The 24516-nt window shown below is 42.5% G+C and overlaps 1 pseudogene; it reads left to right on the forward strand.

The window, feature by feature from the left end:
• The first annotated feature begins 9035 nt into the window (after nucleotides 1–9035).
• Nucleotides 9036–9153, forward strand: LOC126107167 (5S ribosomal RNA; annotated as a pseudogene).
• The last annotated feature ends 15363 nt before the right edge of the window (nucleotides 9154–24516 follow it).

Consider the following 24516-nt stretch of genomic DNA (forward strand, 5'->3'; position numbering starts at 1 on the left):
AAAATATCAGCACCCGATACTTACTTTTTGGTATCGATATATCGGTGAGGAAAATAAGGCCCATATTGTGATAACCTCAACCCACAGGAAAAATAATTATCAAAATCTGAACTGTGAAGTCATCCAAAATTCTAGTTGGAAAACCACACTCTTTGTTATACTTCCCAATTGGTCACGATCCTACTTTGTTTATGAACTGAAAACTTCAATATTCACGAGAAACTGCTCTGAAATTAACCTGAACAGACAAAATTGTGTATATATTCTCTGAAACTTCAAAGACATCTAAGACAGTATCTGAAAGGAATTAGAAAACGTGACAAAATTTCGTGAATCACACACAATACTGTTAATAATTGCATGAACACTGGGGGGGGGGGGGGGGGGTTCACCACACATCTACCCACTTTTGAGTATAACCAGTGTCTCTTAATACTACGACTCGTAGCAATACAATATCAAAAACTTTTATTACTGGGTAAACAGTCCCTACGTGATTTGACAGCTGACATTTATAATTCACGCTCACGTCAAGAAATGCACCAATACGTGATTAGCAGCTTTTACGTTATTGGTCAGAACACAAGCAATTATGGCGGTCGCCGTAATTCTCGCGCGACGCCATATTTAGCGACAAAACACTCTTGTTAGTCACTGTCATACATCTAGTCTCATAACAATACATAAAATAACTACAATAATTTTGACATGCAAGGAGAATTAGTTAATGAGAGGAAGTTTATATTTACTGGTGTTTCAACAATGACTACCGGGCAACTTTTAATTCACTGATCGTAATGTTATTTTCTTTAGCAGAAAGCAAACATAGACTAAACAAAGAATTTATTTGAATAGAGTCTGTAATTCTTATACTTTTAATAGAGAAAGAAAGTTTCTAGGTCAGAGGATAGCGTTCGGCGAAATCTCTTAACTTTTTGTTGCATACGAACGTTGCGTTGGGCACCACAATGTCGGCGGGTTACGATGATGAGAGCAGGATACAGGCAGTTCCGCTGGTTAATCTTCTCCGGCGAAACGCAAATTAAGTTCCGGCACAGCTGTATCATTAACCCCGTGGTGATTAACAAACCACATGAGGCCAGTATACGACCGTTGTTGACATGTTCTCTCTTACAAAGTACATTACGTAGACATCGTTCGTCTTTTACACTTTATGCACTGTCCGTGACGCTATCGTCCATAATTACAGAGCTCTTCACATTCATATAGTCTTAGCAACAAATACAGAGTTAATTGAATTGTTCTTGTGTGTGAAGCACACCGTAAACAATGTCCACTCTGTTCTCGCATTTCAAACTTCGACAACGTCACTGAAAGTCATTCATATTGCACAGTTAATTAAAGTCTTCACTTTCACGGCTTGATAGAATGTGATAGACAATAGTTCCACCACCCAAAACCAATACCAGCAACGTTCATTCGCATAAAAGCACAGTTCGTGTCGGCGACAACAAAGTATTGTTAGCGGCACTTTCACAGTCCGGTTTATTTGCTCTTAAAGTTCGCTGGCGACGGCATTATATACCGCAGTGATAAAGAGAATTAAACAATCTGATAGTTCGGTATCACTGTCCAAACAATTACGTATGCTTCTCATAAAACACAGTACTATTTTTCCGCGCACGCTTCACAGACACACCATCTACCATCCACTCTACTACACAACAACCTTTCGACTATCGATATCACTATAGATGTCCCCTGTCTGTAGATGTTATATCGTTATCGTAAATTACATAAATCTTTATAAATGTTATTGAGTGCATTTTTCAGAATTAACAATATTCCAAAAGAAAACTTTACAAACTTTACCACGGGTACAAAGCAAGAAACATATTTATCCATTGGCAACGAAATAAACACATCTTTACTTGAAAAACGACAGTAAAATGTTACATAATCACAATTAGAAATGCCCATACGAACAAAAGAAGAATAGAAATCTAAAGAAAATCACGAAAAAAAATTTATATCCGTAATTAGCAATGCCTTCACAATAGATATCGATATTTCTTGGAAAAAAATTGGATATACCAATATATCGGTACATCTTTATCAGCAGCCCTATTCTCGCTCTATTCTCTATACGTTAACTATAGCATGCGGTGCGTTCCAAAGGAACACGGCTTTCTGTGTTTCGTGCACAATAGGCCTTCCTGGACCTTGCTGAAAACAACGTTCGTTGTCTTTTCACTTTTGAGCCGCAGAAGGGTGGCTGTGTGAGATCACATCTGTGTGGCCTGTGGTGCGTCCGACGCCCAGTCGCAGCTCTACAAAAGAAAGACCAGTGGACCAGTGGACCGCATGTCATTAGTCAGTGTCCCTCCAAGGCATGTCCTCAGAACTCCCTGCAAGGTGGTGCGCCTGTCCACCTACGTGACTGCGCTGTTCGCGTGAGCACTGTCGCCTCATCCCAATGTGCTTTCAAAGCCCTCTCACTAGTAAAAAAAGACCTCGCAATTTCGACTGAAATGTAAATTACATTAATCAACTACTGACAATCATTGGTACCGATAAGTATTACATCTGTCAGCGTACACTAAATATTTCCGATCTAATGGGTATTATAGTATTCTGATTTCATATTCGCTGTGGGACAGTCCAGGAAAAAACGATCGCTTAAGAAGCGCTTCTCGAATACCGAGACTGGAATGTGCTCGAGCTCCATCATGCATAAACCAGAATTTTTTTTTTAACAGGCTGCGAAACGGTCGCGAATAGAACGGTGATCGAGAAAGTGTAGAACAAATTTCATTTATTTCCGCCTATGGTTACAAAATTGTTACGTCCTTAGACTACCGGTTTAGGTCGGCGATGATCATCCACAGATCTGCAGCAACACACGTGAAAAAAAAATACAAGACGTGGACTGTCTACATCTTGAAACAATAAAATAGGCCATAATGAAAAGTATTACTGACATACATGTGAAAAACATATAATTAAGCCGGCCAGAGTGGCCGAGCGGTTCTAGGCGCTACAGTCTGGAACCGCACGACCGCTACGGTCGCAGGTTCGAATCATGCCTTGGCCATGGATGTGTGTGATGTCCTTAGGTTAGTTAGGTTTAAGTAGTTCTAAGTTCTAGGGGACTGATGACCTCAGAAGTTAAGTCCCACAGTGCTCAGAGCCATATACTTAAAATATGACGGGGCATACTGTTTTTAAAAGGAATATATAGTGAAGCCATAGTGGCATACTCAAAAGATACACACAAAATCAGTAAAGCACCGTCGCACAGTGTTGAAATATGGTATACCCAAGGTAACAGTGTCGGCGGAATAATCTTATTAACAGCGCTACTGCTCATAACGAAACGCGCTACAGTACTACAAAATGTTTGTGCCGTAAGCTCGTTAAAAATCGCTACTGTAAGCCTACACATATTCGTCAATTATATGATTGTACAAAATGCAATACAATTAAGAATACAACAGGTGATATCTATGATTTTTTTGTGGCAGTTTACTAATATACACCGTCACCGGTTCAGATCCGGTCCAACTATCTCGTTGGGCAAGTGAGAGGAGACTGAAAGCAATGGCTGAATAACAGCCGAGCGTAGCACATTGAAGGTGTGGCGGCGGTGGAATTTTAAGTTCCCTGCCACCCTCCGACGGTGGAAGAACAGAGGAGGGGTGCAGTAATGCGCCAGCTCTATGCTGAAGGAAAATAGTGGCTGGACGAGAACAGGCCACTGCTAGTGAGTGTACGAGACGAACAGAAAAACGTGGTCGTATTGGGCCAACCGTCAGTCATAGCCCGAATCCGAGTCGTCCATGACGGTGGGCGAAACTGGGTGTCGGTGGCAGCGCTGTGGAACTGTGGTGCCGATGGTTTGTCGTCCAGTGATCCGTCTCACGGAGGGCACCCACTTTACTGTATAGCTGGCGAGCCTTACGGCGAATGGTCGTCTTGAGAAGGGCCGTATTTGTGTCCTCGTGCAGAGTGACTATCCTGGTGAGCGGAGGGGCGTGAAGACACCACCTGAGAACTTTATTCTGCAGGCGCTGGAGCGTCAGCATCCGGGACTTACTAATCGTGGCCCACGCATAGGAACCATATGTTAGTGAGGCTAGGACAACAGAGTGATATAGCCGGAGCTTGGTATCTAAATTCAGCTTTCGGCTGGAGGAGAGCGGGTACGAGGCCTTTGTCAACTTTAACCCTTTGTGGTTGATGTATTCTGCATGACGGCGGAAGAAAAGTTTCTTATCCAACCAGACCCCGAGATACTAGGCAGCTTGGGCACACGGGAACCGGACGCCTCCGACTGACATGTTATGGCGGAGTATATGGTGCCGTTTAGTGAAATTCACGGCCGTACTTTTGGCGGCACTGAGGGCCATCTTATTCGAGCGACACCAGGTGACCGTTGCGTCCACTTGCCTTTTGAGGCGAGCAATGAGTTGATCAGGATTGCGGCCGGTCGTGTAAAGCGGCGTATTGCGCCAAATGGCAGTGACGAATGACGGGCATGTCACTGATGTAGACATTAAAAAGAAGAGGGGACAGCACAGAGCCCTGAGGGGTACCCATCGACATGTGGCGTACACTGGAGAGCTTTTCCCGCTGAGCAACGAGGAAGGCCCTCTGGTGAAGGAATTCATCCACATTCTTAACGTAGATGTCAGGGATGGGGGTTGGCGTCAGCATCTTATACACCAGGGTGTTCTGCCAAATCTTATGATAAGCATTGTGTACGTCGAAGAAGACTGCTGCCGTCGACATGCTGGAATCGAAACCCTCGCTGATGTGCTCCGTGATCCGGAGAACTCGCAGTTCAGCGGACAGGTGTGAGGCAGTCTATGACTGGCTCACGAGCTGTATAAGCTATTAGAGTGATGAAATACATGAAATTAAAAACACGACAAAAGTTAAATTTAGATTATTAAAAGGAAATGGTTAAGTGGTAAAGTATAATTCTGAGATGATCTTGTGGCGATTTTAGATTTTAAAAAATAAGGACATAAATAAGAACAAGCCTTCAGAGCTAACTAACAATATAGAAATGATAAGATAAGTAACGAAGGAAGCCAAGTGGAAGGAACAGCAGACTGTAGGAAGCAATCAACACCCTCGATAGGCGTGTCCGCCAAAATCAGAAATGGTCAAAGGTACGCAACCGCCAGAGGGCCCCTCGTACTGTGCGACACGCTGTTTCAAGGACAGAATGATAGAACACCATAACAGTCAATTAATAAGGCCACCTAGTTAATGAAATGTGCTATAAAACAGAGAAGGGACTTTTTTTTCTGTATTGTAATTTCATTCCCCTGCCCCACATGGGCAGGGGAGGGCTGTCAGCGGCACAATCCGCCGCTCTTCAGCCGAGTGGCACGACAACCAAGACAGGAATAAAATGATACATACATAAGGTGGGAAAAAAGGGGAATATAAAACAGAGTAAGGGGAGAACATGGAGGTAGAAATACATTGACATGGAGACGTTCATAGGGGACAGTTAAAAAAGCCACCAGAAAGATAAAAAAACACAGTTGGTGAGTCTTAAAACACAGAGAAGACACTGAATGCGCATCCACAGGTTAAAAGTCGGCCACAGTATTAAGAACACTCTGGAACAACACACTTAAAACCCACTTGGAGCACACACGACAAAGAATAAAACTGTCAGGTGGGACCTGCCGAGGGAAAGGTCAGTGAGGATGGAAAAGGAGGGGAGAGCAAGGGGCAGCAGGGGAAGCGGCGGCAGGAAGGGAGTAGGGGCATCAGTGGGTACACGGAGAGGCAGGAGACACGTGGGGCAGGAGATGAAGAGGGAAGACAGGGCAGGAGGGAGTGCAGAGACACTGAATGGGAGCACAAGAGAGGGAGGGGAATAGGAGGGGGAAGCCGCTCAAGAGGAGCGAGGGGGAGGAGAGGGAGCCCTGAGGAGGAGGCAGGAAGATGCGGTTAGAGTTGGTAGGAACAGTAGTTGTCAGGGCGAAGCTCATCATCCGGGAGGGGTAGATGGTGGAAGTCGGTGGAGGGTGTGGAGATGGAGAGACGGTGGGACACAATGGTAAAGGCATGGCAACTGGGAGAGGAAGGGAGACACCAGGGGGTGAGGGGGATCGAGGCGGCGGACAGTATATAGTGTGCGGATGTGTTCAAGGAAAAGGAGAAGGTGGGGGAAGGGGATGAGGCCGTGGAGGATGCGCAGGGGGACAGAAGGCGGATGCGGAAGGCGAGGCGGAGCGCATGGCGTTCGAGGATTTGGAGGGCTTTATAGAACTAGGGAGGGGCGGAAATCCAAGCTACACTGGCATAACAGAGGATGGGGCGGATCAAGGATTTGTAGGTGTGAAGGATGGTGGAAGGATGCAGACCCCATGTCCAGCTGGGCAGGAGGTTCAGGAGGCGGAGTCTGTTGTGAGCTTTGTGTTGGATGGTGAGGAGATGGGGAGTCCAGGGGAGGTCAAGGTATTTGAGGGTAGGACTGTGGTGGATAGGACGGCTATAAATGATGAGGCAGAAGAGAAGGGACAAGTCAAGATGAGAGTAATACACTCAGCGTAAGAAAGCAAAAGCAAGTATGTAATCTACTCTGTACTGGGCAAAGATAAAGATCAGATATACTGGGTGATTATAATTAAAGTTAAACTTTCAAAACGCTGTAGAAATAACACCACTGGCCAGAATGACGTCAAATTGCAACGGACTGTTATCGGAGAAGGGGAAAAACGTATGGCAGAGGAAAATAAATAGTGTGAAAATTGATGAATAGATGGCGCTGTATGTTTCAGAATACGTAAATGAAAACACCTGTCATGCGCACGACCCAATGAAGTTGGTATTAACACTTCGGGTACACGGGTTTTCCCCCTTTCGCGTCTGCGACGTTCGTCATGACTGTCTCAATGCAGGATCGCGTTCTGCTTGTAAAGCTGTATTACAAGAATGGTGACTCTACACACGTCGCTCTGCAGAAGTTCCGGACACTGAAGGGTTTGAAAAAAGGCGTTGGTCCGGTGACTGCCGTGTGTCTGGAGAAAACGATTCGGAAATTCGAAGAGACGGGTTCTGTTGGTGTGCAACCTGGTAGAGGGAGGAAACGAATTGATTCGACGTCAGTGGAAGCAGTGGCCACGGCAATGCTGGAGCAGACGAGTATTGCTGTGCAAACGTGTAGTGGACTGAGAATCGCCCAAACATTGGACATACCCGTGAGCACGGTGCGTAAAATCCTACAAAACGTCCTTCTTTGCTATCCATTCAGAATTACTTCTGTGAACAAGTTTCTTCCTGTTAACCGGCCAGTAAGAGAGACCTTTGCTCTAGAATTTCTTGCTCGCACGGAAGTGGACAATGATTGGCCGTTTAAGATTTTATGGACAGACTTCCATCTGACTGAATACGTCAGTACACAGAATTGTCGAATATAGGCGACGGAAAATCGACACGCAAATCAACGAGTACCACTTCATGCTGGAAAGGTCATTGTGTGGTGCGGGTTTACGGCATCAGTTATCACAGGGCCATATTTTTTCGAAGAGACGGGTGCTCCCGGTTCTGTTACCTGGACCGTCACTGTTAAGCGCTGTGAGTGTCTTTTGCGTAACCACGTCATTCCAGCTCTCCAACAGACTAGATGTGTGGATGGGATCATTTTTATGCAAAATGGCGCACCTCCACACAATGCAAATCCAGTTAAGCAGCTGCTGAAGCGCCATTTCGGAAATGCTAGAATTATCAGCCGCCATTTCCCTACAGCCTGGCCGACCCTATTACCCGGTCTTAATCCGTGTGACTTCTGGCTGTGGGGCTGTCTGAAAGATGTTGTGTTCAGTGTTCCGGTTGCAAAATTAGCTGTATTGATGGCACGCATTGCGCAACACATTCTGAAAGTGACCCCGGAAACACTTCGCCCAGTTGTGGAACATGCTGGTCCTCGATATCAACTTGTCGCAGAAAACGGTGCACAGCACACTGAACATGTTTTGCCCCAGTCGCCAGCCGGAGTGGCCGAGCGGTTAAAGGCGCTACAGTCTGGAACCGCACGACCGCTACGTTCGCAGGTTCGAATCCTGCCTCGGGCATGGATGTGCGTGATGTCCTTAGGTTAGTTAGGTTTAAGTAGTTCTAAGTTCTAGCGGACTTATGACCACAGCAGTTGAGTCCCATAGTGCTCAGAGCCATTTGAACCATTTTGCCCCAGTCACACGGAAATTAATAACCCGATTTAATTTTGATTGATGCTTTTTATGCGGCTTTTGCCTCAGGACAATTAAAAACTGGTTTTCTTTCCACCCGATGTGATATGACTGTCGTCGTGGATGGCCTTACGTAACTAACGGTATCACACCTGTGCATCCATGCAATCTGAGTAGTACAGTTTGTTTAGCGTCAAACGAACACATTAGGCATTGTTGTATGATTCATTTGTCATTTGTAGTCGACCACTATTAAATTAGGATGCTTACAGCGCCATCTATTGCTACATTTTGTAACTATTTATTTTTCTTCTGCCATACGTTTTCCCCCTTCTCCGGCAATATTCCGTTGCAATTTGCCGTCATTCTGACCAGTGGTGTTATTTCTACAGCGGTTTGAAAGTTTAACTTTACTTATAATCACCCTGTACATAAGAGGGCCGCGCATTAGGGAGGACTGCGGTTCAATCCCCCGTCTGGTCATCCTACTGTAGGTTTTCAGTGATTTCACTAAATCGCTGCAGGCAATTGCCGGGATGGTCACTATGAAAGGACTCGGCCGACCTCCTTCCCCATCCTTTTCTAACCCGATCTCCTCACTGTTTGTAAAATAAATTTGTTTCTTAACAATAAACTTAAAGCAGTTTTCACGTTCGGTACTTACTTTGGGATTACAAACCTTTCTGAGCTTGCAAACGCAATCAAGGGTATCTGCTTCCTTGGATGTAAAAAAACCTCTACAGTAATATCCCAATAAAGGAACTATTGAAATTATTAAATTTACTCTGCTAACCCACAACAAGGTCAGTACTGCAGAATTGGATTTTTTGATTATATTTTTTTTACCCTCACTGACAAAATGCGAACGGCCTCGCCGCAATGGTAACACCGGTTCCCGTCAGATCACCGAAGTTAAGCGCTGTCGGGCTGGGCTCGTACTTGGATGGGTGACCGTCCGGTCTGCCGAGCGCTGTTGGCAAGCGGGGAGCACTCAGCCCTTGTGAGGCAAACCGAGGAGCTACTCGACTGAGAAGTGGCGGCTCCGGTCTCGGAAACTGACATTCGGCAGGGAGAGCGGTCTGCTGACCACATGCCACTCCATATCCGCATTCAGTGACGGCTGTGGCCTGAGGATGACACGGCGGCCGGTCGGTGGCGCTGGGCCTTCATGGCCCATTCGGGCGGAGTTTAGTTTAGTCCAATGGCAAAATATATTAGCAAAAGGATGGGCTTGGGGTGGGTAAAAGCCTGGCTGGTGCTCTAGCAGATGCTTTTGTGAACGATTTAGAATGTAAATTTATTGCTAATTTTCCACAGCTGACAGATAAAACTACATATTAAAAACGATATGTTGACTGATAGAGGGTGACATCAGTGAGATTAAAGCATTTTCACGAGCAATAGCCAGTAGGCACCCAAAAATAAATCTTGCTACGGAAGTGGAAGAAGGAAACTCCATGAACTACGTTGCCCTTATTATTAAGAAAGATGGCAACAAAATTAAGTTTTCGATTTTCAGAAAACCTTCGTGTTCTAACAGTGACAGTTCATGTTGTGCTCCACCTCACCGATTCACCGCATCTTTCGTCTACCTTTGGCCGAAAGTGCAATACATAAAGGGCTTAGTATTTTAAAGCAAATTGTAATAGCCAACGGGTTTTATGTATATGATGTCATAACCTGTTACAACATGCTACAGAAGCGGGAAATGAACTGCAAGCAATCGCACACTCAACCAGAAAATACAACTAATAAAGAGAAAATGAAAATCATTCTAATGAAATTTCACAGCAAAATGTCCCACCAAATAGAGAAATGTTTCAGAAAGTCTGATCTTAGATGTAGCTTTCAGCTTAACAACACCGTAATATTTCGAGTAAAAACAAATTGACAAGTGCGTATGACACATATGATGGCTGTGGAATATCGACTTTGATAAATGTCATATCGGACAAGTCGAACACTCCTTAGTAACGTTTGCGGAGTTGTATTTGTCACAGGCTTGTCATGGTATGGGGGGTATGGGTGTTCCCTGAGAGGGAGGGGGGGCTGCAATGTCGGTTTGTTGGGGGCCTTAAGATAGTTTATGGGTAGTTTAGGGGGGGAGGTGCAATGGGGGTCATGCTGTCGGTTTGTTGGGGGGGGGGGGGAAAGGGGCTTAATATAAAAATAGTTGAAAATTTCCTACTGTTGTCACTCCACGCCTTTCTTAGGTATACCTGATCTTTGTCTTTCCCTAGTATAGAGTAGATTACATACTTGCCTTTGCTTTGTTACGTTGAGCTCGTTATCTTCGTGTTGACTTGTCCCTTCTCAGTTTACATAACATTTCATTAACTAGGTAATCTTATTAACTGAGTGGTAAGGTGTTCCATCAATCTTTCCTTCGAACAGCGTATCGCAGCGTACGAGGTTGTAACCTCCCCACAATAAAGATAATAAGAATAATTACGTATAGCATTCACATGTAACCTCCCAACAGCTAAATAATATTACGTATCATTCAGATTTAGTGTAACCTCCCCACAGTAAAAAAATACCTCCCAACAGATAAGAATATGTGTGTATAATTGACATTTAGCATAACCTACCAACAGTTAACTTCCGTAACCTTTGAATAATAAAATGTGACTAACCTCCTAAAAAAATGTGACTCATATATAACCTTTCAATAATTAACTGACTGTGAATCTAAACTGGTAAATTTGGACGTCAGCAGTGCTGCGTCATGGCCCTGAAAGATCATACTGAATAAATTGAAAAATCCTACTGTAAGTAGGCTGTTTAGGTTCTTATATTGGTAACGCCGCCGCCACGTAGCGCTCTCTGTATGAAAATCACTGGCTGTGCTGTGTGCAGTCTGTGGCTACTTTGCATTGTTCTCTGCCATTGTAGTGTTGGGCAGCGACAGCTGGATGTGAACAGCGCGTATCGTTGCGCAGTTGGAGGTGAGCCGCCAGCAGTGGTGGATGTGAGGAGAGAGATGGCGGAGTTTTGAAATTTGTAATACTGGATATTATGAACTGCTATGTATATTATGATGTCCCAACACTATTAAGGTAAATACATTGTTTGTTCTCTATCAAAATCTTTCATTTGCTAACTATGCCTGTCAGTAGTTAGTGCCTTCTGTAGTTTGAATCTTTTATTTAGCTGGCAGTAGTGGCGCTCGCTGTATTGCAGTAGTTCGAGTAACCAAGATTTTTGTGAGGTAAGCGATTTGTGAAACGCATAGGTTAATGTTAGTCAGGGCCATTCTTTTCAAGGGATTTCTGAAAGTCAGATTGCGTTGCGCTAAAAATATTGTGTGTCAGTTTAAGGACAGTCTTGTATAATTTTTCTAAGTGGATGTTTCATATGTCGACCCTTAGTCGAGGATACCTCACTGGAATCTTCTGATTTTTTCTTGTAGTTTGTGTAATTAGTGTAGATTTTGTTTATTGCTAGCGCGTAATTGTAGAGAGAATCTCCTTTGTAGTTGCAGTCTTTCATTGTTGTTGTGGGATGCATGTAGATTTGCACCAAGTATTTCGCAGCTACGCTTGCAATTAACTAGATATTATTTTCAGTGCTATGTTAATGTGTTCTCTTATTTTTGCTCTTCAAATTGTGTTCTTCTGTGTTATCGTGTGAAATATTGTCACAATAATGGCGTGTGAAAAACGTAACACTAGGCTCCAAAGTAAACTGAGAAATAATAGTGACGACGAGCGTAGCTTATCAGCACCACTGTGTAGTGAATTAACAGACATTCCAAGTAGTAATTTGGTAACTGTGCATAGGGAAATGGAGCGGGCGGCAAATAATGGTGTAGACAGTGAAACAGGTAGTGAACAAGGAAGCATTATCGATCGATCGGTCGGCAACAGCTCGCCTCAGGAATCCGAAATGACAGAACACAATATTGCAAATACTGTAGATTCAGGTTTTGCGTCCTCACCGTTTTCTCAAATAAGTCAAGACACATTTTCTGCTTGTCAAAATATGAATGTTGCCGGTGCAAACGCACTGCCGAAAAGCGTAGAGAAACAGATTCCAGACACTAATGCGTTGTTATTACAGCTAATGCAACAAATGGAACAAAATCAGAGACAAACACAGCAAAAGCTTCAAAAGTTAGATGCAATGGAACAAAATCTTCAAAAGTTAGACACCATGGAACAACACCAGAGACAATCACAGCAACAGTTAGACGCAATGGAACAAAAGCTTCAAAAGTTAGACTCAGTGGAACGTAAGCTTGAACAAACACGTGAAGATTTAACTACTGAGTTACATAACATTGAATCGAAATGTCAAAAAGTCTGCAATGACGTAAAATCACAAATTTGTGAGCATTTTCAACCTATTTTTTCGCGGCATGAAAATGCATTACAGAATCACGAAGCAGCCATAAAAGAACTGCAAACTATTGTTCATGAAAATCATGAGACCTTGAAAGCTAAAATGGACTCAGTTGCATCTACCGATTCGGTTACGCAACTTGCAAAAGCTCAGGAAAACTTAAAGGACGCAGTAGATACTCTGAAAATTGGTTCAGAAAGACACATGGAGGAAATTAGTTCCTTATCAGAGAAAGTAGTTGAACTTTCGGATCAGCTAAATAATTTATCTACGAAGGTAGATGATAATCTGAATGACACAAAACCGGTAGTCTTTAATGACACAGAAGAGTGCGAACAAATTAGGAAACTGAAACAAAATCTGAATCAAATCAATACGTAACACCAAAGAGAAATCCGGAAAGTACAAGATCAGCTGACACAGGTAATACAAGAATTACGTATTTCAGAGGACACTCGCGCTCCAATACGGGAAGAGGGACATAGAAATACGGAACAGCCACAAAATAATAACACAGGGCACTTCGGAAATTATGAAAGAAATTGGCAAGGTACACCGAATTTTGAGATGGAACCGCCGAAACGACGATATAATGACCGACATGCGACTCGCTGACATGATGATTTTGACTATAAGCTATTCATTACTACATGTAAATTCAAAACGTTTAAGAATTCTGCCAATGACATTCATCCACAAGCGTGGCTCCATCAATTCTCTCATTGTTTTCCTCCCAACTGGTCATTAGAACACAGATTAGAATTTATGTGTGGCCACTTAGAGAACGAACCAGCTGTAAGAATGCGATCGGTCATTCACGATTGCGACAGTGAAGGAGAATTTTACCATACCTTCCTCTCAGCATATTGGTCTCAAGCCACACAAGACCGAGTAAAACATGGCATCTTAATGATGAAACATTTCGAAGAATCTGAATTTTCCAGTCTTCTGAAATATTTTGAAGACATGTTGCACAAGAATCAGTACCTGTCAAACCCATACAGCACCTCAGAACTCATCCGCATTTGCTTAATCGAATTACCTGAACATTTACGGCATATTATTTTGGCAGGACGTTGCAAAGACGACATTGAAGCTTTTCAGGGGCTCTTACAAGAACTGGAAATTGACACTGACAATCGCGGAACGCGAAAACAGGAGCACAACAATTACAGGTCACATCCGTCACAATTCCGCGATGACAGAAATAATAACTGGACGCGACAAGGCTATTCTCACAACACAAATCGTGAACAAAACAGACACCACCCGTATGACAACCATTGGCAGAGTAGTAATAATTACAGGGAAAGATCACCTCTCCGCAGTAATGACTATAACAGAGACAATCAGAGAAACAGACAATATGGGAACGAAAACAATTATTATTACGGGAGACAGAATAACTTTAGACGCAACGGTCCAGCGTGCAGTTATGATTCAGGGAGAAATTCTCCACCACTTAACCGACAAGAAAGAAACTACAGGAACTACCGACATGACAACAGACAATGTGATCGTAACGACAGACCTGAATTGCATCAGAACTGGCGGGATTTAAACAGGGCAGGGCCCTTTCGACAAGGTGAATTTGTAGAAGTTAGGTCTCCAAACCCCAATAACGACGTGCGCCAACAAAGAGACAATAGGCAATGGCTCATACCGCTGGCAGCCACAAAACGTACATATGATACTAACGACGCAGCTGCCGTAGCTAGTAATTATGTATAAATGGAAGACATTAGGGACATCTTACTCCAAGAAGACGGCGTAAAACGTAACAACATTGCATATCCTGTGATTCACATTACAGTAAATGACGTAAAATGTACTGCAGTACTTGACTCTGGCAGTCCCATTTCAGTAATTAGTGAAACAGCCTTTAGCAAACGCAACAAATCGAATGATTGTCCCACATTTCCGTTACGTAAGATTAAATTACAAGGTGCAATCTTTGGAAAAAGTGTAGATGTACGCCAACAAACCAACTTAGAATTCTTTTGTCAAAGCCACAGCTTCTCTATGAACTTTCTTATTGTTCCATTATTGTCAACGGAAATTATATTGGGAGTAGACTTTCTGAATGAATACAAAGAAATCTTAAACTTTCACGATGCTGAAATAAGTTTAGAGAAAGAAGGTAAGTCAATAGCTTTGAAATTTGAAGATTGGCTCTCAAACCATGACGAGGAAATTAATCGGCTTTACCTTCTGTTAGACAACAGTTCGGAATTTTCTACAGAACTAGACACTAACAATCACTCAGCAAGTACTGACAGGGATGATATCGACGACATATTTGAAATTAATGAGTTAATTCGGAATGAAATTCAAACAATTGAGAATTGTAATGACACTGATAGGTTTTTACTCACAAAACAGGAACAATCAAGGGATTTCAATACCAATTTCGTGTTCGCGATCATACTAAATTTTGTGTTAGACCATACGTAATTCCAGCACATTATAGGGACCGTGTTAGAACAGAAATACAATCTATGCTTGACGAGGGCATTATTGAGCCTGCAGTAAGCTCATACAACAATCCATTACATGTTGTTGAGAAGAAAAATGGGTCGACCAGACTTGTCTTAGATTCGAGACAAATTAATACTATCATCATTCCTGAAACAGACAGGCCACAAACGATGGAAGAACTTCTTCAAAATTTTAATGGAGTAAAAGTGTTGTCTTCTATTGATCTCAGATCCAGCTTTTATCAGACCGAACTTCATCCAGAATGTAGAAAATATACAGCTTTCCTTTGTTTCGGCGTTTGTTATCAGTTTCGGAAACTTCCTTTTGGTTTGAACATTTCTTCAGCACCATTATTTCTACAAGGACTACAGTGGGTCTACACCTTTGCTCACTCACCAGTACCATTATTTCTACAAGGACTGCAGTGGGTCTGCACCTCTGGTGGCCCACCAATACCACAATCTCTACAAGGACTACAGTGGGTCTACTCTGTGATGACCTACCTACCAATATTCTTCAAAACTGCGACAGACTCTGCTGTGGGTTTGCTCTGTTGTGGCCCATTACCTGTCAGCATGTCAAGAGTCAGCACTGTCTTTCCATTGGAAGGACAACACTACTTCTACAAGACTGCATGGAAATCCACTACTTCTGTGTGCATTTTCTTTTACTGCTCAGACTTTGTTAAAAAAATAAACACTGAAATTTTACTGTGATGAACAATCTGGACTGTCTTTATGGACTGTGAGAAAATTTTAGCTTTTGACCAACATTGTATAAATAAGTGTGTGCATTTGATATCTTTGTTATTGTAATTATGAAAAATTTTATCAAATCATTATTGACCACTGCCCAAAACAATTTGTAAATTTTTTTGTGGGGAGCGTGGGGGCTGTGTAAGTAGGCTGTTTAGGTTCTTATATTGGTAACATCGCCGCCACGTAGCGCTCTCTGTATGAAAATCACTGGCTGTGCTGTGTGCAGTCTGTGGCTACTTTGCATTGTTGTCTGCCATTGTAGTGTTGGGCAGCGGCAGCTGGATGTGAACAGCGCGTAGCGTTGCGCAGTTGGAGGTGAGCCGCCAGCAGTGGTGGATGTGAGGAGAGAGATGGCGGAGTTTTGAAATTTGTAATACTGGATATTATGAACTGCTATGTATATTATAATGTTTCAACACTATTAAGGTAAATACATTGTTTGTTCTCTATCAAAATCTTTCATTTGCTAACTATGCCTATCAGTAGTTAGTGCCTTCCGTAGTTTGAATCTTTTATTTAGCTGGTAGTAGTGGCGCTAGCTGTATTGCAGTAGTTCGAGTAACCAAGATTTTTGTGAGGTAAGCGATTTGTGAAACGCATAGGTTAATGTTAGTCAGGGCCATTCTTTTGAAGGGATTTCTGAAAGTCAGATTGCGTTGTGCTAAAAATATTGTGTGTCAGTTTAAGGACAGGCTTGTATAATTTTTCTAAGGGGATGTTTCACTACCTCAATGAAGTCGCCGGATAACGCATATATACAGGGTGTTACAAAAAGGTACAGCCAAACTTTCAGGAAACATTCCTCACATACAAAGAAAGAAAATATGTTATGTGGACATGTGTCCGGAAACGCTTACTTTCCATGTTAGAGCTCATTTTATTACGTCTCTTCAAATCACATTAATCATGGAATGGAAACACACAGCAACAGAACGTACCAGCGTGACCTCAAATACTTTGTTACAGGAAATGTTCAAAAATCCGTCGCATGGAATCCCTGATGCGCTGATGGAGCCCTGGAGAATGGTGTACTGTATCACAGCCGTCCACAATACGAGCACGAACTATCAATCCATCGGTCACCGGATCTGTTGTTGAGAAGCGTACGAACACTTCGACTGAAATGTGCAGGAACTCCATCGTGCATGAACCACATGTTGTGTCGTACTTGTAAAGGAACATGTTCTAGCAGCACAGGTAGAGTATCGCGTATGAAATCATGGCGGTGAATCGAGGAAGTAGAGTACATACTGACGAAACTAAAATGAGCTCTAACATGGAAATTAAGCGTTCCTGGACACATGTCCACATAATTTCTTTTCTTTATTTGTGTTTGAGAAATGTTTCCTGAAAGTTTGGCTGAATCTTTTTGTAACACCCTGCATATCTGCTCTTATAAGAAATTTTTCTGGCACAGCCCTGTGCAATGCTGGCCGATAGAATTGTCATATATAAAAGTAAACAACTGATTTTTCTTTACAGTAATTGGAATGACCATGGGTTGGAGAAATTAGTAAATTCTTTAAATTGAGATGAATGATCGTCAAAGTTAATTTTTTTATAAGAAAGATTATTATTAAGAGACTTTTTTAAAAACGTTTTACATGGGGCTTGATATAACAATAGTACATATGCGCGAGGCTGCTTTTACCTTATACTACATCGCTCAGGCACCGCCATGGCTCACCAAGACCGGCCCAGCCAACTCCACACGCACGACTGCTCGCTACTACTTACTCACACTGCCACACAGTTCCTACTGCTGACAACACTACTCTCTGGTCTGAGATTCTCTTATAGCTTACGTATCGCAGGCAGCGCGTGAGCAATCCATCGAAATTACATCTGCTCGAGTGCGCTAACAACTTCGACCATAAATATAATAGACTGGCCCTGACGTCATTTTCGTGGCTCCAACATCTCTGGGCTGAAGTCACGTGAATGTTGGCAAAACATGGTTGTTTCGTGTTGCGCTTATGGCTGTACTCAGCGTTTTGTCGGGGAAATGGTATTACATTTCACGTGTAAGTGTGTCTAAGATGGTGCAGATGCGTTTATTGAAATCTGCTGAAGTGACTTTTATATGTTTTTTACACTTGAAATAGAGTATCACGTAAATTAAAGTGCTGAAAGTGATGCCTGTAAAGTCAGACTGATATTACATTTTGGAAAGTATCTGCGATAATTCGGTTACAGAAGTAAGTATAATCGTTTCTCGTTGCTACTCATAGGTTCCGTAAGGATGAAAACCGAAGGCAGCTTTGGATACAGGCCCTGAAACGGAAAAACTTTAAGCCGTTTGCACATACGCACCTTTGCTCGAAGCACTTCGCGGAGAAGTGTTTTGATAGGTTAGTTATTATTTACAATGTATATCTATAATTTGTATTTACAGTGTCTGTCATTTTTAAACCTAGGCTCCAAAATTATTTTCTGAAACTGCAAAGTCTCACTTTTCATCTAAAATATCATTTTTTTTAAACTGATAGTTTAAACTTTTGTAAAAATAGTGGGAACTGAACCTTTGAAGCGCACCTAAAATTGATACTATTAAATGGACCTGCTCCTAAAGTAAACAATTTTGACACCTATATTTGGCATAATTCCCATAGCCCATTTTCTTTTATAAGTGACTAAAGCTCGAAACGTGGCGAATACAATGTTTAAAGTTTTGACACGAGCCCACTCTTACTGTTTAAAAGAATTTTAACGACTTTTTACTATAATTGATAGTTTATAGTAATTTCGTCCCGCTCCCCACCAGAATGGCGTTCGATGTATTTGTTAGATTTTATAAATGGTACTTTGAACAAATCCAGGTCAAATGTAGTTCTGGCATAATTTTTCACAAATAAAAAAGTAGTTTTTGTTGGAAGCGTTTGGCAGTCAATTGAGAAATGTGGGGAAAATCCGATACAAATATAGGATGGCACACCGCTGATTTGAAATCCCGCCACGTTTTGCCAACAGTCACCTGGTTTATGTTGGAGCCACACTAGCCCCATAGCTTCTGCACAGCAAGGCCAGTCTACTAGTATCTATGGTCGAAGGCTAGCAATAAATTCCTTAGCCATGGACGTCTCACGTGGTGCCCTCTGGCAGTTGGGTACCTGCGACCACTTCTCGCCCATGCGGCATTATGGCGATTACGCCAACAGAGAGCGCTCACTGTCTTGTTTCAGCCGTTTGACTTCTCGTCGCAGTTATTCTGTCATTTTTATATTATCCGTTACCTCTGTAGGTTTGTTCTTACTTATGTCTTTATTTTTTTAAAATCTAAAATCACCACAAGATTGTCTCACAAATATATATCTTCCCTTAACCATTTCCTTTTAACAGTCGAAATTTAATTTTTATTGTGTTTTGAATTTATTGCATTTCGCCACTGTAACAGCTTATACACCTCGTAAGCCAACCATAGGTTTCACCTTTTTTATTCTTCTTTTTATAGAATTTTATACGATCACATAAATGACTAATGTGTGTAGGCTTGCAGTAGCGACATCTAGCTAGCTTACGACAGAAACATTCTGTGGCTACTGTAGCGCGTTTCGTCACGGACAGTAGCGCTGTGAGCAAGATTATTCCACCGACAATGTAACCTAGTACATACCATATTAAAAAGCTGTGCGATGGTGCTTTACTGATTTTATGAGTATCTTTTGAGAATGCTACTATGGCTTCACTATAACAGAATATTTTTTTTTTGTTTAAAAAGGAATCCTCATTCATATTTTAAGCGTATGTTTTTCACATGTATGTCAGTACTCCTTCTCATTAAGGCGTATTGTATTGTTTTAAGATGGAGACAGTCCACTAGTTACACTTATTTTTTCACATGTGTTGCTGCATACCTGAAGATGGTCATCGCTGACTGAAACAGGTAGTCTAAGGACGTAACAATTTTGTGATCATATAGGAAACGAAAGAAATATATTCTCCAGATGTTTCTTGACATTCGCAGAGGCACAAATTCTAGCAGGTTCTGGAGGGTGTTGTGAACAAATTCCCTGTAGACAGCACCTGTAAGACTTGATGGGAGGACGTATGGCCCTACCAGACAGTCACCTAGAATTCCGCCCACACATTAGACTGGTGCTGATGTCTAGGTAGCCTGTACTGTAGCATGAGCATTGCAGTCGGCTCACATTTGTTGGTTGTGGAGCTTTGTTATGCCATCTCTTCCAAACGTTGTCTCGTCTGTACACAAACCTGATTAGACAAACAATGGAGTGCCAATTTGTGTAACAAACCAGCGCCATAATTTCTCCTAATTGGGGTGAGGAGGGGGGGGGGGATTTGACCGGCATCTGACCACATTGAAGATGACGTGAATACAGAAGTAACTGGCGAGGTATCCTCCAGGCTAATTTTGGCCATGTACCACATGCCTGAGCTACTTACTTTGCACTGATACCTGTCTCTTCTTCGAATCCCGTAGAACGTGCTTTTCCTGGTCAGGTGTACGAGCAACATGTGGACTTCCTCGATCAGTAAAAAATGGTTCAAATGGCTCTGACCCTGTAGGCGGCACGCATTTTCTATCTCAGGGATGTGCTGCTCTACCAGTTTTCTCCATACCCTGTTGTTCGAAGTGTATATTTAATGATTTAACGGGCAGCTGCAAGAATTACTACCATCATCAGCAGCGTTATAAGATGTTCGGCCTATCATCAGGCTCCTGACGCTATTGGTGTCCGGATGTGATTCCTTTGCTCGCTGACCGCTTCATCAGATCCGCATCAGATTGATGGAAGACCTCTGGATATTTAGAGAAGGGCTGCTCGTGTTGTATAATCACGAAATAGCCGAGAGAGTGCCACAGATTGTGGTACACGAACCGGGGTGGCAGTCATTAAAACAAAGGCGTTTTTCGTTGTGGCACGACTTTGTCAAAAAATGTCAATCAGCAATTTTCTCCACAGAGTGTCAAAATATTTTGTTGGCGCCCGCCTACATAGGGAGAAATGATCATCATCATAAAATGAGCATAAAATAAGAGAAATCAAAGTTCGCACTGACAGCTTTAAGTGTTCACTTTTCCCGCGCGCTGATCGAGTGTGGGACAGTGGAGAAGTAGTCTGAAACCTCTGCCAGGCACTTAACTGTCAACTGCAGCGTAATCATGTAGATGTACAAATGTAGATGCAGTCTCACATTTTCATCTTTTCACTTCATCTACAAGTTTTATTCTTCACCTTCGTATTTTCTTCTGTCCTTCCACTGTATCTTCGCTACTTTCTGTCGAAATTCCATTTCCTCGCCGTGTATGTCCCACCCAGTCTTTTTCTTACCCAGGATTACCTTCGTTCCTTCACTCTTTCCGCTAACTCATTTTTTTTAAACCTACCGTTTCCATTGCAGCTGTTATTTCTTTTTCACTCGTCCGGTTATTAGTTACCATGCTCCCCAAATATTTGTTCTGTGCAACCTGTACAGTTTTACCTTCTACCCTCCTGCAAGTTGTTTAGGGAATCCAATCTATAACTTGCTTAGTAAAATAAATGTTTCCATAATGAGATTTTCACTCTGCAGCGGAGTGTGCGCTGTTATGAAACTTCCTGGCAGATTAAAACTGTAAGCCCGACCGAGACTCGAACTCGGTACCTTTGCCTTTCGCGGGCAAGTGCTCTACCAACTTTTTTTTTTTTTTAATCTCATTTTGTTCGTTTTTGTTCGTTGAATCTGATCGAAGCGGATGTCCTAAGACACCCTTTTAAGTCGATGTTGATCTATTAACTCAGTTTTTTTATTACAGAGGGCAGCTAACCCTCTGACCGAACACGCTGAGCTACCGTGCCGGCATCAACTGAGCTACCCAAGCACTACTCACGCCCCGACCTCACAGCTTTACTTCTGCCAGTATCTCCTCTCCTACCTTCCAAACTTTACACATACTGCCAGAAGTAAAGCAGTGAGGACCGGGCGTGATTCGTGCTTCGGTAGCTCAGCTGGTAGAGCACTTGCCCGCGAAAGGCAAAGGTACCGAGTTCGAGTCTCGGTCGGGAACACAGTTTTAATCTGCCAGGAAGTTTCATATCAACGCACACTCCGCTGCAGAGTGAAAATCTCATCCCGAAACATCCCCCAGGCTGTGGCTAAGCCATGTCTCCGCAATATCCTTTCTTTCAGGAGTGCTAGTTTTGCAGGTTCGCAGGAGAGCTTCTGTAAAGTTTGGAAGGTAGGAGGCGAGATACTGGCAGAAGTACAGCTGTGAGGACCCGACGTGAGTCGTACTTCGGTAGCTCAGTTCGTAGAGCACTTGCCCGCGAAAGGGAAAGCTCCCGAGTTCGAGTCTCGGTCGGGCACACAGTTTTAATCTGCCAGGAAGCTTCAAAAGAAACGTTGTTAGAACACGATATTTTGCCAACATTCTCAGTCAATTAAATAGTCCAAACAAGTTACCATCCAAACTGTATCCTGCGAAACTGTGGAAATGGGAGTTAGTTATTTACCTTTCTACACAATGAAGAGCAATTATAGTAGTACTAAACAACTTAAGCCCTTGTTTATTTACTGGTTTTAATTTGTGAGTCTCCTGTGGATCCCTGACAGTGCCTTAAGTGGTGTGTGGGATAAGAAGTGACAGGGTTGTGGGACGCAGTGGAAATTCAGGTGACAGGAGTGATTGTTGTTGTTGTTGTTGTGGTCTTCAGTCCTGAGATTGGTTTGATGCAGCTCTCCAAGCTACTCTCTCCTGCGCAAGCTTCTTCATCTCCCAGTACCTACTGCAACCTACATCCATCTGAATCTGCTTAGTGTATCCATTTCTTGGTCTCCCTCTACGATTTTTACCCTCAACGCTGCCCTCCAGTACTAAATAGGTGATCCCTCGATGTCTCAGAACATGTCCTACCAACCGATCCCTTCTTCTAGTCAAGTTGTGGCACAAACTCCTTCTCTCCCCAATTCTATTCATTACCTCCTCATTAGTTATGTGATCTACCCATCTAATCTTCAGCATTCTTCTGTAGCCCCACATTTCGAAAGCTTCTATTCTCTTCTTGTCCAAACTAGTTATCGTCCATGTTTCACTTCCATACATGACTACACTGCATACAAATACTTTCAGAAACGACTTCCTGACACTTAAATCTATACGCGATTGCTACATTTTATATCCTCTCTACTTCGACCGTCATCAGTTATTTTGCTCCCCATATAGCAAAACGCCTTTACTACTTTAAGTGTCTCATTTCCTAATCTAATTCCCTCAGCATCACCCGGCGTGATTAGACTACATTCCAATATCCTCGTTTTGTTTTTGTTGATGTTCATCTTATATCCGCCTTTCAAGACACTATCCATTCCATTCAACTGCTCTTCTAAGTCCTTTGCTGTCTCTGATAGAATTACATTGCCATCGGCGAACCTCAAAGTTTTTATTTCTTCTCCATGGATTTTAATACCTACTCCGAATTTTTCTTTTGTTTCCTTTACTGCTTGCCCAATATACAGGTTGAATAACATCGGGGAGAGGCTACAACCCTGTCTCACTCCCTTCCCAACCATCGCTTCCATTTCATGCCCCTCGACTCTTATAACTGCCATCTGGTTTCTGTACAAATTGTAAATAGCCTTTCGCTAGTTGTATTTTACACCTGCCACCTTCAGAATTTGAAAGCGAGTATTCCAGTCAACATTGTCAAAAGCTTTCTCTAAGTCTACAAATGCTAGAAACGTAGGTTTGCCTTTCCTAAATCTGTTTTCTAAGATAAGTCGTAAGGTCAGTATTGCCTCATATATTCCAATATTTCTACGCAAACCAAACTGATCTTCCCCCAGGTCGGCTTCTACCAGTTTTTCCATTCGTCTGTAAAGAATTCGCGTTAGTATTTGACATCCGTGACTTATTAAACTGATGTTCGGTAATTTTCACATCTGTCAGCACCTGCTTTCTTTGGGATTGAAATTATTATATTCTTCTTGAAGTCTGAGGGTATTTTGCCTGTCTCATACATCTTGCTCACCAGATGGTAGAGTTTTGTCTGGACTGGCTCTCCCAAGGCTGTCAGTAGTTCTAATGGAATGTTGTCTACTCCTGGGGCCTTGTATCGACTCAGGTGTTTCAGAGCTCTGTCAAACTCTTCACGCAGTATCGTATCTCCCATTTCATCTTCATCTACATCCTCTGCCATTTCCATAATATTGTTCTCAAGTACATCGCCTTTGTATAGACCCTCTATATACTCCTTCCACCTTTCTGCTTTCCCTTGTTTGCTTAGAACTGGGTTTCCAACTGAGCTCTTGATATTCATAAAAGTGGTTCTCTTTCCTTCAAAGGTCTCTTTAATTTTCCTGTAGGCGGTATCTATCTTACCCCTAGTGAGAAAAGTCTCTATATCCTTACATTTGTCCTCTAGCCATGTCTGCTTAGCCATTTTGCACTGCCTGTAAATCTCATTTTTAAGACGTTTGTATTCCTTTTTGCCTGCTTCATTTACTGCATTTTTATATTTTCTCCTTTCATCAATTAAATTCAGTATCTCTTCTGTTACCCAAGGATTTCTACGAGCCCTCGTCTTTTTACCTACTTGATCCTCTGCTGCGTTCACTACTTCATCTCTCAAAGCTACCCATTCTTCTTCTACTGTATTTCTTTGCCCCACTCCTGCACAATTGTTCCCTTATGCTCTCCCTGAAATTTGTTAGTACACGAAATTTTGCCAACATTCTCAGTCAGTTAAATAGTCCAAACAAGTTACCTTTCAAAGTGTATCCTGCGAAACTGTGGAAATAGGAGTTAGTTATATACCTTTCTA

This window comes from Schistocerca cancellata, chromosome 10, assembly GCF_023864275.1.
Source record: "Schistocerca cancellata isolate TAMUIC-IGC-003103 chromosome 10, iqSchCanc2.1, whole genome shotgun sequence".
Classification (NCBI taxonomy): domain Eukaryota; kingdom Metazoa; phylum Arthropoda; class Insecta; order Orthoptera; family Acrididae; genus Schistocerca; species Schistocerca cancellata.